Source organism: Schistocerca nitens, chromosome 1, assembly GCF_023898315.1.
Source record: "Schistocerca nitens isolate TAMUIC-IGC-003100 chromosome 1, iqSchNite1.1, whole genome shotgun sequence".
Classification (NCBI taxonomy): Eukaryota; Metazoa; Arthropoda; class Insecta; order Orthoptera; family Acrididae; genus Schistocerca; species Schistocerca nitens.
The window spans coordinates 473,041,966-473,061,420 of NC_064614.1; the positions used below are offsets into that span (position 1 = coordinate 473,041,966).

Below are 19,455 nucleotides of genomic sequence, written 5' to 3' on the forward strand. Positions count from 1 at the left end.
GGGCTTTTGCATGACAGTGCAGAAAAGGATGTGCAGGACACATACTATCAGAACATTTGGTAGATTGTTAGTGTTTAATGCCCAGTACAATCCATGTCTGAGATAGTCCAGCAAATGAAAAGCTCAGTCCTGCACAATTAATGGTGTACCATGACTACCTTCATTTGGGGAAAAATTCCTGCAATCAGAGTAACCTGCCAAATCAACATTTTCATGACAGTGGTGCCTGTCAATAATCATGGATTGCAACAGTACAGCAAATCACTCACCAATTCAGTGCTGGATGTCAGCTGATGAGCAGCCATACCAAGTATATGTTGCAGAAGCCTCCACCCCACATGTGTACTTCTGGCCATAGGATGTGGAGATTAACACATGTTGCGCAAGAACACTGCAATTGGAAGCTCAATGCATGGAAATGATTGCTTGAACTGATAAGACATAGTGTCCGTTGATATATGTAAGTGGTGCAGCATGTAAAGCATGTGAGGTGATGGATTCTGCTAACTGACAGAGTGGATGGTTGAGATATTTGTTTGTTAGATATGGTAGGTTTGGATGAGGGGGGGGGGGGGAGGGGGAGGGAAGATGTTTATCTAGTGACCCTGATACATCAGCAATTGATTACCATTGGCTGGTGATGTAAAAACCTCTGGACTGATCATGCATATTGGTTCATTATTCTGCTGCACCTTGCAGATTATCTGTAGCTTCAAAAAGAAAATGCATCCACCACCCCTCACAAATAGTGCCACAATAGTTTAAGAATCTCCATATGGACATAATGATTCTTGATGCTCCATTCATCTCTTTCCCAAGATCATCTGAGATAAATCACACCGTGCAAATCTGGGACACCACCGAGTGTTAGAAGTGTGCTTTGCACCAAGCTCTTCCAATCTTCAGACATATGTGGTGGCATTGGAGTAGTGATGAATCAGTATAGTTTCCCAAAGCTTTCAGTGTCTAGTGGAGTAAAAAAGGTGGAGATATCTCAAATTTCAAGTAGCTCAAATTATTTAGTGAAACATCTTTCAGATGAAGAATATTTGAACATTGGAGTACCTCAAGGGAGTGTGTTAGGCCCAGTACTATTTCTTATTTATATTAATGACTTCCCACAGTGGGTAACACAAGGTGAAACAGTGTTATTTGCTGATGACAGCAATATAATAATTACAGACAGGACACCAGAAATGTTAAATGTAAAAGCTGAAAAGGCACTTATGGCAGTTCACAACTGGTCAAATAACAACAAAGTAACCCTTAATGTGAAAAAGACTAATAACATAAACTTCAGAAAAAACCAAATATGACAAAACTTAAAGTTCAAAATGAAACCATAGAATGTGTAGCCAGTACAAAATTTTTGGGTACGTATGTTGATCAACAATTAAACTGGGATGAACATATTAGGATGCTTGGGGAAAAAATTAGCACAGCATGCTATGCCTTATGAATATTACTCACTGTGTGCAATAGTTCATGCCAGAGAATGACGTACTTTGCACACATACATTCTATAATAAGTTACGGCATAACATTCTGGGGTGCAAATGCCCAAAATGTGAAATATGTGTTCAGATTGCAAAAACAAGCTATCAGAATAATGAGCAAGAATCACAAAAGAGCACACTGCAGTGAGCTATTTAAAACATGGGGTATTCTGACAATCCCAAGTGAATATATCTCGCAAACTACAGTTTTTATTCACAGCCCGCATCTCGTGGTCGTGCGGTAGCGTTCTCGCTTCCCACGCCCGGGTTCCCGGGTTCGATTCCCGGCGGGGTCAGGGATTTTCTCTGCCTCGTGATGGCTGGGTGTTGTGTGCTGTCCTTAGGTTAGTTAGGTTTAAGTAGTTCTAAGTTCTAGGGGACTGATGACCATAGATGTTAAGTCCCATAGTGCTCAGAGCCATTTGAACCATTTTTTTTTTATTCACAAAAATATTGAGCACTACTTAGCAAACAGCTGCATACATGATCACCAAACCAGAAACAGTACTTGCATGTACCTAGACAGAATGAATAAAACTAAAACCCAAACCACTATGTTTTACCAAGGTGTCAAGGTATGCAATAAATTGCCAAAAGAAATCAAAAACATCAAGGAAATCTGTAAATTTAAAGCCTTCCTTAAAGAATATTTATTAAAAAATAGTTTTTACTCGATTAGAGAATTCATTCAGCATAAAATTGGCATAAATAAATAATCAGGTTAATCAATTATAAAGTGGACGTTCTAGATTGTAATTTACCCATACAAGTATTAGAGGAGTCTTGTGATCTATTTCTTTTGATTGAAGCGGGTTCTTCTGCATTATGTAATTCAATAATAAATTGTGTGTGTAATATACATATATATATATATTATGAATTTATCATATATAGCTTGTATTTAATTATCTTATGTGACAAAATAATGTACATATGTATGTAGAATGATGACATCCATACAAAGAAATTGGTTTACGGATGAATAAATAAATAAATAAATAAAAATTAAATGATATCTCCCTTATATCACAATGACAAAGGGAGGTGCTAGACACTACTGAGTAGATATCTATAATGCAGTCACTAAAGAGTGTTTAGCTCCAGAAACGGGACAATGGAGAATATTCTCACTTACAAAGAAGGACCTTGACTATTGTAATCTTTAATACATTTTTTTCTTTTTTTAAAGTTTTTGGAACTCATGAATACCTTACATCACTGTGAAAGTCACGTGCTATTATTGTTTGAAGCATATCCTAACAAATTTAATGAGTAAATCCTTACAGGCTTTCTGTATAATAAATCTTCTCTGTCACTAAAAGCTGTGTGTAACTGTACTTTCTATTGCTGGGGGAATTATCACTACATGGTTTGTTCACTAACCAAAATAAACCCCATGAATAAGTTGCTGTATCTAGCAGATCCAGTGATGATAAGGCAACTGCAGAATTAATAACAAGCTAATTGGGGTGCCACTGCCTACAACCCCCATCAGCTCAGGAGAGCAATGCCACCAGTGGGATCAAAACTACTGCTGAAAACCAATGAACTACAAATAAACAACCTGCCTATGACCTTCATAGGAGCTGCCACAGCCACTGTTCAATAGCTCTAAAAACATCTTGCAAGCTGGTTGCAGTACCTGGCCACATCCCCATTATGGACCTGTTCAACAGTTCTTGTAAGCTGACTGCAGTACCTGCCCACATTTCCATTGTGGACTTGATTTGGTCATTCCACAGATTAGATTAGATTAGATTTACTTTCATTCCAATTGATCCGTAGTGAGGAGGTCCTCCAGGATGTGGAACATGTCAGTTATTGCACTTCAGCTACCAGCAGATGAATTTTTCTACATACATGGACATCAATAATCAGACATTGCCTTGTGTTATTCAGCCAGCCATCAACAATCCTTTCATGAATTAATGTTGCTTGACACTGAATAGTCTTTGTTGTTTACTGTACAGAAAACCATGTAGGCCTATAGTACTTTACATTTCAGTGTGAGCATGTCAGTGATATTCACCCAGTTCAACATTATTAGTGATGAGAATTTTTGGACTTAATGTTGTCACTACAGATGAACTTCTGACTCAGTTTCAACAGCAATTATAGTAATTAGAGCAGTAGTTGCAAGAACAGCAACAGTAGCAGCAATAAGTGCACACAAAGGAAAATGAATACCATCAGGATGTTGAGACCCTACAAAAAACATATTTGTAGCCAGCTAATAGCAGTGCTACAGTAAATTTTTCCATCTGCTTTTGTGGCTTTTGATAAATATTTGGAAAATTCCAGTTTGCTTGCATCACCATCAACAGTATCTTTAAGTGTTTCAATTAACCTTGCCCAAATAGAATGCTTTGCCCCAGTTGTAACTAATTAAAACCTTGTCCTGATACAAGTACATTATCTTTTATAAAAAAAACAGTGCCCTGTTTTTTGCTTATTTTGCAGGAAAAAGAATACATGTAATGACTTCAAAGTTGGAATTCTTTCAGCATCGCAAACTCCATGCTCTATCATACAGAGTGACGGTTGCTGATCTCATTGGAATAAGCCACCATTGCCAATTTGAGTGCTCCAACCCTCCACCCAAATAGGCCCTTACCAGTCATTGATCTGCAGTGTTGTCACTCATATAGCTTCAGACAGTAAAGTGAAATCCGCAATGTTCAAATTATCAGACTCATTGTCAGATTAGACATTGGCTTTGGCACAAGCCTATGAAGTATTAGTAGAATCAACTTGGGATCTTCATGATGCTTTGTAGGTGTCTCTGTTAAACCAGGCACAACAGACAGTTCCAAAGCTCACCACCACTGCAAATCAACATGAACAGTAAGCCCTACAACATCAGACTTTCTATCATGGCAGTTTTGTTGATCTCAGTAACAAATCTGTCAATGACAAATTGTGATTTTTTGTCCTCCAGGGCCCACCATCACTGAAAGCCAAGTTGAACAGTACCTTCTACTGCATCAGGTATTCTTATCATGACAGTTTTGCTGATCTCAGAAATCAATGTCAGAATGCCATTTCCAGTCACTGCCCTTATGCCTTGATTGTTTTCAATTTTATTCATGGCAAGTCTGTTCCTTTAAAATAGCGGAATGCCCCTATTGACCTAAGGTAGGGCACTTATATTTCAATTAATATTACTTTGTGATTGACAGAACACAGTGGCAGGGAGTAATGTTGTCAGTGTGCATCCAGACATTCTTCACAAAGCACTGGAAAGATCAATCACAAAGTAATTGTAATCGAAGTATAGATTCAGGCTGCTAGTAAAACCCTGTGTAGTATGCAGACACTATATTGTGACAGTTTTCGGTGGGGAATGGTTTGAACAATGGCTGTGTAAGATACCAGTAGAGGTCAGCATTAAACCACCATTGCCAACCACAGCAAACAATTGCGCTATAGCCACTACCAAATTATTCCCTCACATCGCTCCTCTCCTCTCAGGCAGTCTAAGTTCTCATGTGCCATTGGTCACAGCCAACTACTACAATATAGCGTCTGCATAATAAATAATGTAATCACATATAGGCCTACAGAAGATAAGTATGACAGTGAAGATAATTTTGGTTCTACTCTCAGAGAATGCAGCATCTCCCACAAACATATAAAGAGAGAAGTAGCCCAGATGCCACTTAAGATGATACATCTAAATGTGCAGTACCAACAGTATAAGGAAAAAGATAGACAGCTACTCAGTGTGAAGATCACACACTGAGTTGCAGACAGGCACAGTGAAAAGACTGTTTGCTACACATTTAGTTTTCAGCCAAAGCCTTCTTCAAAAAAGGGAACACACACACACGCACACACATATCCAACAGCTTGGGCTGGAATTCTGGTCTGAGCTGCCAGAGAACTGATTTAGTTAAAGAAACTTGCAGTTATTGAGAGTTATTGAGCAATGTAACGAAGAGGGAACATTAGAAGTAAATGGTACTATAATTTATCTAAAATATCATGACACCAATATAGTGAAACATGAAGTAATAGGAACATATAGACCACCTTGTGCAGATATAATCAATTTTCTCAACAGTTTCAATATCATAATTAGGCAGACTGATTCCAAAGTCCTCACTGTACTTCTGATGCATCCTCCAGCAATATAGTTAACACGAAACTTATACTAACTTTGTACAATCTTAGCAACATAGTTTCCATGTACAGCATGATCTCAGCATTTAGTTCTAATAGGATAGATTACGTGAGAATTAACAAAACTGCTGAATACACTGTTAAATATAGTAACACAAATTTTTATTACCGAGACCACCTTGCACAACAGGCAGAACATACAAAATTGGCTCCTAAAATAATAACAAAATCTATTGAAAGGAAATGAACTTGGATAACAGTAACATTAACTCTCTTAAAATTAAACTAGCTGCAGAGAGATGCAATACAATGTACCATGCTGAAGCAACAGATGAAAAATGGGATGATTTTTACACTATTCTACTGAGACACTTTGATTCTTGCTGCATCATTAAAGAAATGCAGACAGGGCTAACACACACTCAGAATGGATGAAATAACAAATTCAGACTTCCAACCAACCTGCAAAAATAAACAGGACTGCACATTTTCAAACAAAAATATGACACAGCTAAAAAAGACTTAAAAGTAGAACTTTCAAATCTTAGAAAACAGGTCCATGGTACAGAAACATCACAGTCCACTAACATAAGAAAGGTCTTCTGGAAACTACTGAATAAGTATCAAAAAACTTTAAAAGTGATGGAAAACTCCTATGCATTATACAGGATGATAGTATTATAAAAGACCAAGAAACCACATGTATCCTTTTTAATAAACATTTCATAATACCAACAGGAAATCCAACATACCAAACCATATCACTAAAACAGTGGCTTTTGAATTTGATGAAGTTAAGGAAAATGAAATAAGCAAGGTACTCCTCACATTAAAGAACAAACACTTAATTGGATGGGATTGTATGTCAAGTGCTGTAGTTAAGAAATGCAAAAAGGAAATAGTTAAAACCACTAACATACCTCATAATTAGAGTAAACATGTTTCCAAATAGTCTAAAACAAGCATTGTTAAACCAGTGTATGAGAAGGAAAGTACAAAAGAGGCTTCAAACTACACCTGAAATTGTTGATCCTTACCTTTAGTTAGGTTTTCTAAATGGTTGTCCTTTCCCAGCTCTCTGTTTATTTAAAAAACATTCTTAACAGAAACAAAGTATGGTTTTAGAAAGATTGCTGCATGACAACTGCAGTTACAGTATTTCTCTGTAAAACTTAATCCTCATAGAGAAGGAATGAAGATGACAAGCATATTATTACTAAATCTCAACAAAATACCCATGGTCTAGGGGTAGTGTTTCTGCTTAGTAGTCAAACTTTCCTCTGGCCCATGATCAAAACCCACCACTGCCTAAATTCTGATTAATAGTCAGCATTGGTAGCCAAAGACTTCTGGCACAAGAAGTCACCATCATTCTGTCAACAGCCTTGTCAAAGAAGGCAAAGGAGTGACAGAGGTAAGGGTACTGTCTTGTCTTCAGGGTTGGAAGCACTCCTAAAGGCAGAAGAATAAGCAATGACCAATGGCATGAGGATGCAGAAGGCAAACCACTGCATTAAAGACACATAATGTGTACTCACAGGACAAGCAGCCTGATGATCTCTCCATTGGCAAAAGATTCCAGAATATCCCCCATTTAGATCTCCGAAAGAGGCCTGCCAAAGGAGAGGTGACCATGAGAAAAAGATTGAATAACCAATGAAAAGATAATGTTCTATGAGTCGGGGTGTGGAATGTCAGAACCATGAATATGGGAGGGAAGCTAGAGGATCTGAAAATGGAAATGCAATGGCTTAGTCTAGATATAGTTGTGGGTCAGTGAAGAGAAATGGAAAGAAGACAAGGATTTCTGAGCAGATGAGTATAGACTAACATCAACAGCAGCAGAAAATGGTATAATGGGAGTAGGACTTATTAACCAACACCAACAATAGTTCAGGTATATATGCTGACATCGCAAGCTGAAGATGAAGAGACAAAGAAAGTATATGAGGATAGGGGAAGGAGTACAAGAAATGGGCTTGGGACAAGGAATGAGAGAGGAGAAAGACTAATTGAGTTCTGTAATAAGTTTCAGCTAGTAATAGTGAATACTCTGTTCAAGAATCACAAAAGGGAAGGTATACTTGGAAAAGGCCAGGTGATACAGGAAGATTTCAATTAGATTACATCATGTTCAGACAGAGATTCTGAAATCAGATACTGGATTTTAAGGCATACCCAGGAGTAGATATAGTCTCAGATACAATGTAGTAGTGATGAAGAGTAGGCTGAAGTTTAAGAGATTAATCAGGAAGAATCAATACACAAAGATGTGGGATACAAAAGTACTAAGTAATGATGAGATATGCTTGAAGTTCTTTAAGGCTATAGATACAGCAATAAGGAATAATATAGTAGGCAGTACAGTTGAAGAGTAATGGATATCTCTAAAAAGGGCAACCTCAAAAGTTGGAAAGGAGAACACTGGTATACATAAGGAAACTGCAAAACAATGGGTAACACAAGAAAGACTTCAGCTGATAGATGAAAGAAGGAAGTACAAACATGTTCAGGGAAATTCTGGAATACAGAAATACAAGTCACTGAGGAATGAAATAAATAGAAAGTGCAGAGAAGCTAAGATGAAACGGCTGCATGAAGCATGTGAAGAAACTGGAAAAGAAATTATTATCAGAAAAATTGATTCCACATATAGGAAATTCAAAGAAACCTTCAGTGAAATTAAAAGCAAGGGTGGTTACATTAAGAGTGCAGTGAAAATTCCACTGTTGAATGCAGAGGAGAGAGTGGATAAGTGGAAAGAGTACACTGAAGGCCTCTTTGAGGAGGAAGATTCATGTGATGTGACAGAAGAAGAAACTAAGTCGATTTAGATGAGATAGGGAACCCAGTATTAGAATTGGAATTTATGAGTGCTCTGCAGGACTTAAGATCAAATAAGACAGAAGAGATAGATGACATTACATCAGAATTTCTAAAATCATTGTGGGAGTGGCAATAAAATGACTATTCACACTGGTGTGCAGAATGTATGAGTCTGGCTTTTGGAAAACATATCATCCACAAAATTCTGAAGACTGTGAGAGCTGCCAAGTGTGAGAATTATTGCACAATCAGCTTAACAACTTATGCATCTAAGTTGCTGGCAAGAATAATATACAGAAGAATGGAAAAGCAAATTGAGGATGTGTTAGAAGACACTCTGTTCAGCTTAAGGAAACGTACAGACATCAGAGAGGCAATTCTGATGTTGCGGTTGATAACAGAAGCAAGAATGAAGAAAAATCAAGACATGTTCATAGGATTTGTTGACCTGGAAAAAGTGTTTAACAATGTAAAATGATGCAAGATGTTCAAAATTCTGAGAGAAATAGGGGAAAACTGTCGGGAGAGATGGGTAATATGCAATATATACAAGAGCCAAGAGCGAATAATAAGAGTGGATGACCAAGTACAAAGTGCTCGGATTAAAAAGAGTGTATACAATGAAGTAGTACATTGAAGGAGCAATGAAGGAAAAAAAAAAAAAAGGTTCAGGAGTGGAATAAACCAAACAAACCTTTAACCATTCATGCTGTCCTTCTCTGTATATGTTCAATGTCCCCTGCTAGTCCTATATGGTATGGGTCCCAAACACTTCAGCAGTATTCTAGCACTGATTGCACTTCCCCATTATTCTACAAATAAACTGAAGTCTACAACCTGCTTTGCCCACAACAGAACCTGTGTGATCATTCCATTTCATATCCCTACAAAGTGCTACAACCAGGTATTTGTATTAGTTGTCCAACAGTGACTCATTGATATGATAAACGTAGGATACTATGTTTTTTTTTTTCATTTTGTCAAGTGCAAAATTTTACATTTCTGAACATTTGAAGCAAGTTCCCAATCTCTGGACCATGTTGAAAGCTTATCAAGATCTGAGTGAATATTTATGCAGCTTCTCTCAGATAGTATTTCATTACAGATAATTGCATCATCTGCAAAAATCCTGATTTTATTATTAATCTTGTCTGCAAGATCATTAATATACAACACGAACAGCAAGGGTCTCAACACATTTCAATGCAGCACACTCAAAGTTGCTTCTACATCTGACAATGACTCTCTGCCCTACATCTGACAATGACTCTCCTCCCTATCAAAAAGTCCTCAATCCAGTCACAAATTTCACTTGATTCCTATATGATAGTACTTATGACAATAAGCATAGGTGTAGTACTGAGTCAAATGATTTTTGGGAATCAAGAAACACTGCATCTACCTGGTTGCTTTAACCCAAAACATTCAGTATGTCATGTGAGAAAAGTGCACACTGGGTTTCACATGATGGATGTTTTCGTGTTCAAGATACCTCATTATGTTACAGCTCAGAACATGTTTTAAGATTCTACAACAAATCAATATAAAGGATATTGAATGCTAGTTTTGTGGATCACTTCTAATACCCTTCTAGTAGGCAGGTGTGACCCATGCCTTTTTCCAAGAATTGGGCAAAATTTTTTGTTCGAAGGATCAGCTAGTATCTGATAAGAATCAGAATCAGAATTTTTATTGTCCCATAACATACACAGTTAAATCAGAGATTTAAAGTACAGTGGGCTCATCAACACTGTAATTGGTAGACATAGTTCTAAGCCAAATATTAAAAATTATATACTATGGAACAATTTATGCATTTCTTAGTTGATAGTATTGCACTGTGGGGGCTGTGCAGTGACCTGCAGCTGAACAGAATATTAGTATTACAGAAGACAGCAATTAGGTTAATGCATGGACTAAGGTTCTGAGAGTCCAATATATTCCTTATATTTGTACAAAATTATTATATTTTTTGCGAATAGTAAAAACAGAGTAAATAAGTGCAGTGAGACATATAATTATGACACTAGAATTGAGGGTAACTACTTCAGGCAGAGGACAAAATTAAAAATAACTGACATATTAATGGGCATATAGGGTTCAACAAGCTGTCAAATACTATAAAAACATGTGAAGCAAAACTGTTAAAAGGTGCCCTCATAAATAATTGTTTGTATTCACTGAGTGAATTCTAAAGTACATGTCCTCTTTTGCAACATGTAATGTCTTTAGAATATTAAGATGAGTATGTGTACTACTACTATATGTGCTGTTTATATTATTTTATTACACAACCTATGAATGATATTTTCAAATGTCATCAGCTTGATAACAACAGGCAAAAAATGTAAATAAATAAAAGTTTATTCCAATTGAAACTACTTAGAACACCGTATGAGCTTTACCTTAGAAGTTAATGATTGATCTTCTAGCAAGCTCTCAGTCTATAAATATTTGACAGGATACTAGTTCCCCTATGTTTTTCAAAGATTTGGATAAATTCTTTGGGTTAGGGTCACCAAGCCTAACAACCTCACAATATAAACTAATCAATTACGGTGGTCAACAGCTACCTATTACAGGGAGTTTTTCTGTGAGTGCAACGTATAGAAAACAGTGTATTGCTTAATATTTCTTCCACTGCAGGAAATGTTTTTGGCCTAACTGCCTTTACAGTGATTGGTTTTTTGGTGTAAGAAAATGTCATCCTAATAGCCAAAGCTACCATTTTTTGTGATTTATATATATGCAAAGAATCTGAGTGGCAGTTTCCACTTGAACTTTTTCCACCACCTCCTCCTTCTTCTTCTTGCATTCACCTAATTCCACAGATGCTTCAAAACTAAGTGAGGATGAACTAGACAAGTTGCAAGAATTTAAAGTCATGCAATCTGTAGGTGACTGCTCCTCTGGGTTTGGTAGTCATTCATAAGATTAACAGAGAGCTCCACTCTGTGCAGACTTCCACAGTTAATTCTCAATTAATAGTGGGTTATTATCTGTTGTTGTGATCTTACCTTTTTTTATAATATTAAACTGCCTGATGCAAATCTTCCATTGCCACTTATGGCAATTGTTGTTGTTGTTGTGGTCTTCAGTCCTGAGACTGGTTTGATGCAGCTCTCCATGCTACTCTATCCTGTGCAAGCTTCTTCATCTCCCAGTACCTACTGCAACCTACATCCTTCTGAATCTGCTTAGTGTATTCATCTCTTGGTCTCCCTCTACGATTTTTACCCTCCACGCTGCCCTCCAATGCTAAATTTGTGATCCCTTGATGCCTCAAAACATGTCCTACCAACCGATCCCTTCTGCTAGTCAAGTTGTGCCACAAACTTCTCTTCTCCCCAATCCTATTCAATACCTCCTCATTAGTTACATGATCTACCCACCTTATCTTCAGCATTCTTCTGTAGCACCACATTTCAAAAGCTTCTATTCTCTTCTTGTCCAAACTGGTTATCGTCCATGTTTCACTTCCATACATGGCTACACTCCATACAAATACTTTCAGAAACGACTTACTGGCACTTAAATCTATACTAGATGTTAACAAATTTCTCTTCTTCAGAAACGCTTTCCTTGCCATTGCCAGTCTACATTTTATATCCTCTCTACTTTGATCATCATCAGTTATTTTACTCCCCAAATAGCAAAACTCCTTTACTACTTTAAGTGTCTCATTTCCTAATCTAATCCCCTCAGCATCACCTGATTTAATTTGACTACATTCCATTATCCTCGTTTTGCTTTTGTTGATGTTCATCTTATATCCTCCTTTCAAGACACTGTCCATTCCGTTCAACTGCTCTTCCAAGTCCTTTGCTGTCTCTGACAGAATTACAATGTCATCAGCGAACCTCAAAGTTTTTACTTCTTCTCCATGAATTTTAATACCTACTCCGAATTTTTCTTTTGTTTCCTTTACTGCTTGCTCAATATACAGATTGAATAACATCGGGGAGAGGCTACAACCCTGTCTCACTCCTTTCCCAACCACTGCTTCCCTTTCATGCCCCTCGACTCTTATAACTGCCATCTGGTTTCTGTACAAATTGTAAATAGCCTTTCGCTCCTTGTATTTTACCCCTGCCACCTTCAGAATTTGAAAGAGAGTATTCCAGTTAACGTTGTCAAAAGCTTTCTCTAAGTCTACAAATGCTAGAAACGTAGGTTTGCCTTTTCTTAATCTTTCTTATAAGATAAGTCTTAAGGTGGTAATGAATACACTTTTTGGATTATATAGGTATAAGTGCTCACTATTTGATATCATTAGTACACCAGCAATGGTCCAATATTTGCCTGAACAATTATTCCACCCTTTTCTTTCTGCAAGGATTGTCTTAGTAGCAATGTTGTTATGGGGGCTATCCATCAAGAATGTACAAGTCCTACTTACTATTTCTATGTATTTCACAGCTGATATAATATTTCCCATGATAAAGCCATGCAAGGAAGTAGCCAAATTTATATGGTCATCAGTGCACATTCATACTTTGCTCTAGTTGAAGTTGACCCTCAAGTCAATTGCATGCAAAACTACATATTATCCAAGGAAGAAGACTTCCATGCAATGAAGGGGCAAAACTTAGAGGAAGATGAAAAAAGGGTAAACATAGCATCGCCACTGACTAAAAAAAAAAAAAAAAAAAAAAAAAGAAAGAAAAAAACTCTTGTGTGTTCAGAAAAATTATTTTCAGAGTGAACATTTCGTCCTTTCCATCAGCTGTGCACTGCACTGGTTTCATATTTATCTGTATTCCACTCATTGTGGTTTGCAAACTGTTGATAGTGATTTAATGGGAGCTAATACCCCTAGAAGAATGTCCCAGAGACTGCAATAAGATTTTGCATGTATACAGAGAAGGGCTGCACATATAGTGACAGGTTTGTTTGATCAATGGGAGTGTGTCATTAGAGATGCTGAAAGAACTGAACTGGCACAGTCTTGAAGACAGACATAAAGTATCCCAAAAAAAGCCTACTCACAAAGTTTCAGGAACAAGGTGTAAATAATGAATCTACGAATATAGTAAAAACCTCTTCATACAGCTTCTTTAAGGAACATGGAGACAAGATTAGATTAATTACAGCATTAACAGCGGCATTTAGATAGTAGTTCTTCATATGTTTGATGTGTGGTAGAATGGGAAAGAAACCCTAAGAAATGGTACAAGGGACATATCCTTTTCACTTAACAATGGTCTGCAGAGAATAGATGTAGATGTATTTAAATTAACATTGTTAACAGATCATATACTGACCTATCACCAAACACATATAAATTCCAGGGCCTAGGTTTGACTGTCAATGAGCCTAGAACTGGGTTTGACACATAGGAGGTCTCAGAGGAGTTACCACAAACTGTACTAGCATTCTGTGTCACAGAATTGCAGGTATCCCACCTTTACAGCCCACAACCCTTTTATGGCTGGTATATTTTGCTCCCTACATCTTTATCTATGTACATATTCAGCCAACCACAGTGAAGTGAATTACAGAGGACAATTAGCATGGTACCATGTATTAAGGTTCTTTCCCATTCCAACTGCATATGGAGTGTGGAGAGATTAACTGCTTAAATACCTCTGTACATTAGTTCTGACCTAATCTTCAATGTCCCTAAGGGCATGATGCATAGGGGGATGGATAATTTCTCTAGATTCTTCATTTAATGCTATGTCAAATGTTGGTTGTGTGACCAGCTACTCAAACATCCCAATCCAGCTTTATGCTCTTGTTTTCTGCTTCATCAACATATCTCAACATCATGCTGTTGATTACCAAAGGCATTGAGTATCAAGTAATCCTGTCACTGCTACTCCATCTGCATGTACTGAAAAATTTTCACCAAAGTCATTGTGGAATTGCAGAATGAAGAGGCTGGCCTGCACCATACCTATTGGCTTGGCATGGATGTTGGCATCATTAAAATCATTTGAGTATATTTCAGTTGTGACCATAACCAGGTAACCCCCCACCCCCCTCCTTCCTACCTGGTCTTCAGACATTGGCCATCTGATACAAGGTCATGACAGAACGTATATATTGGTTTTCAATCCTGTTTCTTAACACCGTTGCTAATAGTAATTGCTTTTTTCCAAATTCCTGCATCTTGTGAACATGCATAGCATATTCTCTACAGCCAGATTAGTCATGCCAAAACATTTTGCCCTCATATGCCTTCTCCATTTGTTGGTATCTAATAATGGAGAAACACATGAACATGCAGAACAGTCTGAAACCAGAAGAGCCACATTGTCAAAAAAATTTTGCCATCAAATGTGTTGACATCTGTTTTCTTTTCATTTATTTATTTAGCCATCTGTAGAAAATACTTAGTTTGTAGATATTGTCCAAATTTACACTCCTGGAAATGGAAAAAAGAACACATTGACACCGGTGTGTCAGACCCACCATACTTGCTCCGGACACTGCAAGAGGGCTGTACAAGCAATGATCACACGCACGGCACAGCGGACACACCAGGAACCGCGGTGTTGGCCGTCGAATGGCGCTAGCTGCGCAGCATTTGTGCACCGCCGCCGTCAGTGTCAGCTAGTTTGCCGTGGCATACGGAGCTCCATCGCAGTCTTTAACACTGGTAGCATGCCGCGACAGCGTGGACGTGAACCGTATGTGCAGTTGACAGACTTTGAGCGAGGGCGTATAGTGGGCATGCAGGAGGCCGGGTGGACGTACCGCCGAATTGCTCAACACGTGGGGCGTGAGGTCTCCACAGTACATCGATGTTGTCGCCAGTGGTCGGCGGAAGGTGCACGTGCCCGTCGACCTGGGACCGGACCGCAGCGATGCACGGATGCACGCCAAGACCGTAGGATCCTACGCAGTGCCGTAGGGGACCGCACCGCCACTTCCCAGCAAATTAGGGACACTGTTGCTCCTGGGGTATCGGCGAGGACCATTCGCAACCGTCTCCATGAAGCTGGGCTACGGTCCCGCACACCGTTAGGCCGTCTTCCGCTCACGCCCCAACATCGTGCAGCCCGCCTCCAGTGGTGTCGCGACAGGCGTGAATGGAGGGACGAATGGAGACGTGTCGTCTTCAGCGATGAGAGTCGCTTCTGCCTTGGTGCCAATGATGGTCGTATGCGTGTTTGGTGCCGTGCAGGTGAGCGCCACAATCAGGACTGCATACGACCGAGGCACACAGGGCCAACACCCGGCATCATGGTGTGGGGAGCGATCTCCTACACTGGCCGTACACCACTGGTGATCGTCGAGGGGACACTGAATAGTGCACGGTACATCCAAACCGTCATCGAACCCATCGTTCTACCATTCCTAGACCGGCAAGGGAACTTGCTGTTCCAACAGGACAATGCACGTCCGCATGTATCCCGTGCCACCCAACGTGCTCTAGAAGGTGTAAGTCAACTACCCTGGCCAGCAAGATCTCCGGATCTGTCCCCCATTGAGCATGTTTGGGACTGGATGAAGCGTCGTCTCACGCGGTCTGCACGTCCAGCACGAACGCTGGTCCAACTGAGGCGCCAGGTGGAAATGGCATGGCAAGCCGTTCCACAGGACTACATCCAGCATCTCTACGATCGTCTCCATGGGAGAATAGCAGCCTGCATTGCTGCGAAAGGTGGATATACACTGTACTAGTGCCGACATTGTGCATGCTCTGTTGCCTGTGTCTATGTGCCTGTGGTTCTGTCAGTGTGATCATGTGATGTATCTGACCCCAGGAATGTGTCAATAAAGTTTCCCCTTCCTGGGACAATGAATTCACGGTGTTCTTATTTCAATTTCCAGGAGTGTAGTATTAGAAGAAAAAGGAAAAAAAAACACACACACACACACAGACAGATGGTTCAGGTGCCCCTACTGATATCACGTTATGCAACATGCAATGTAATATCTAGCCTTGAAATACTGTGTGCAAGGTTTTCATTCTCTCACTTGCTACATGCAAACTATTAGTCCTACAGAAAAAATTACAGGATTTTTTTTAATTTCATGTAGTTAAATTTTGCATTGAGATATGTTTCTACTGAAGGCCAAGGATTTCACATTATTAAAGAAAAACCTAAAAAACTGACCTTCAAGTAAACATCCACCCCCATATTCATCCCTCACATCAGGGTTTCTAGTATGCTGTTCACAACACTTGCTTCCACCATTATAAAAAAATTTCCAGCTTCACAAACTATTTCCAATATTTGATTTATTTTGGTCTCTATTGATTTGACTACTTCATCACCAGAATAGTTGGCCGTTTTGTTAAAGTTATGTTAGTTAAATGTTCCCATGACAGAAGTGAATGAAAAATGACACTTGTAAACATTATGCTAAAAATAATTATGCTGACAATTAAATCCAAACTTGACTCTTATAAACACAGTAGTTTCGTAGTCAGAAGGTGTGGTGCAGGCAATGATGTAATTGTTTATTTTATGCTCTCAGAATTCATAAAACCTTTAGGTAAAATTTACACAAACATCAGTTTTACAGTTGTAGCTGACTAAGCTGGTGGCAAAATATGGCCATCCAATGAAGACCAAAAAAGGTCAAAAGTGGGAAATAATGTGTGCAGTCACAAATTTTTGTGCTGTAGTAGGAGAAAGTGCCAAGAACAATATGCAAAAAGTCCTGACTGGTGGCAACTAAGTGCTAGAATGGGAATGCATCTGAAGGTCACTTTTGTGTGTTTCCCTTGAATAGCTCACAACTATGGTCTCTAGTGAAAACACATGACAGTACAAAATTTAACTAACTTAAATTTCATACAAAAAGATCCTGTTCATATTTTCTGTAGGACTAGTAGTTTGCACATAGTGAGTAAGACAATATGAAAAGAATATGAAAATCTTGCATGTGGTTTTTGAAAGCCACATATAACATTGCAGGTTGCATAAAATAACGTCAGTAGGGCAGTTGGACTACCCTGTACATGAAATAATATGTTTGTATGTGTGTGTGTGTATGTATGTGTGCATCTCCACCTCGATTACTTGATTGATTTGAAACAAATTTGGTACACAAGCTGCTTAAAAAAACGAGTATCAGCACTGTGGAGATTAGAACCTCCCAGCTACCATAGGAGCAGAGATGTGAGCAGAAAACGGTTTCTCAAACCCTAACATGTAGGCTAGTCTGCATGACAGGTGTGTTGTATGGAAGCAGTATCAGACTGCCTTGTCGACCTGCTTTGCAGGGCAGTCTACATGTCAGGACAACATTTTTCAGCCTCCAATGTGTAGGCTACTGTTAACAACACCGTGTTTTATTGGAATAGTATTGGCTTGCCTTATCAACTTGTTTTCCAGGGCAGCCTATATGTGAGAGTCCAAAGACAATTTTCAGATCCCTGATGTGTAGGGTGCCCTATATGACATGAGTATTGTGAGAATAGTATTGGCCTGCTTCATCGACCACTTTTGCAGAGGCTACAGTTGCAGGTGGGTGTGGCTGGGGGAAGGCTGAGAAAAGGGGCAAGAGGAGACAGATTGGGAGATGGAAGCAGGAGGAAAATGATTGGGAGATGGTAGCAGAAGGATATGGATAGGGAAAAGGGAGATGTAGGAGATGGATACAGAGAGGGGTGCAGGAGGAGATGAATAGGGAGAGGTGAGGAGTAGGAATTGGACAGAGAGAGGGGGTGGGAGGAGATGGGCTGAGACAGGGGGAGAGGAGATGGACAGAGAGGAGAGAGAAGTGAAGTATATGGAGAGGAAGAGGGGTGGGGGGGGGGGGAAGGAGAAGATAAAGAGAGAGAGAGAGGAGAAGGAGGAAGTGTGGGGGATGGAGATGGATAGTCAGCAGGTGAAAAAGGAAGAGGGTGGGAGAACACAGATAGAACAGAGAGAGAGTTTCAGGTGCAAGACAGAGAGTGTATGAGGAAGCAGGTGGGAGGAGGATATGTTGTGAGGAGGTATGTGGAAGAGGAAATAAAGCAATACCAGGGCAAAGCCATACACACACACACACACACACACACACACACACACACACACACACACACACACAGAGAGAGAGAGAGAGAGAGAGAGAGAGAGAGAGAGAGAACAATACAGTGTGATACAAAACATGGCATCTGAAATCTATATGCTTCCTTTACTATAAATCATAATCTTTTCTTCACAGGTCTTTACTTCTATCTGCCATAACAATTAAATCCTGTTATTCACAACAATGATTCAGAAAAGTTTTTAAATGAGATAAAAACATTCCATTGGATATGTAAATATTATGAAAATGTTAAGCTGAGAAAGACAGCATTTTTGGTTTGGCCTAATATAAATATCTTCAGAAAAAAGATGTTGGTGAACATAGTCACTGCTTTAAATTTATTTTCATCTTCCAACTTTCTGTGGCAGACTGGCAGTCTATTGTAAAGCTTAACATTGATATGGGTTAGGTGTTTCTGTGTGTTAGTTCGTTTAGTTTGCTGTCTATGGAGTGTTGTGCTATTTTTGGTATTCTAAAAGCGAAAATTTTTTCTGAAAAGCTTTAAGTGGCCTGATATATTAAATACATTTTTATGTATATAATGACGTTGTTGTTAGTATTTTAAGCTTCCTGTGTATGGGTTTGCAGTTTCAACATAGCAAAGTGGAGTTACTCCAACTGATATGATACTATGTCTCTGAAGTAACTAACTCTTTTTTCTTATTCTACAATTGTGTTCGACTTAACACACTATGTGTAAGTTGCATAAATCCAAAAGGGCCAAAATACTACTTGTACAACATTTTACGGAAACATATTATTTGTGGTAAAGTTCACAGTATGCTGATGTTAGTGAGGTATTTTGTTTTGCATGACAAATCTTGATAGTTAATCTAATAACTGTTAACTGAAATTGTTACAATAGCATGCAATGGTAAAATTAGAGCAAAATAAAATGTAACCTTCATACTTTCCAGTAACTAGTTTCACTTTTCCAAAAACTAATCAACTTAAGTAATATTTGTAAATAAAGTTCAGCCACTCCTAAAAGTACTTTCACCATTTGAGACCTTCAGTTTGTTTAATTTCTGGT

At 38.8% G+C, this 19,455-nt stretch overlaps 1 protein-coding gene across 1 annotated transcript in view; it reads right to left on the reverse strand.

Annotated features, from left to right (window-relative positions):
• The window catches only part of LOC126251941 (aminopeptidase Ey-like), a 243,344-nt gene that overhangs the window by 127,051 nt on the left and 96,838 nt on the right, over positions 1–19,455 (reverse strand). The window lies entirely within an intron of this gene.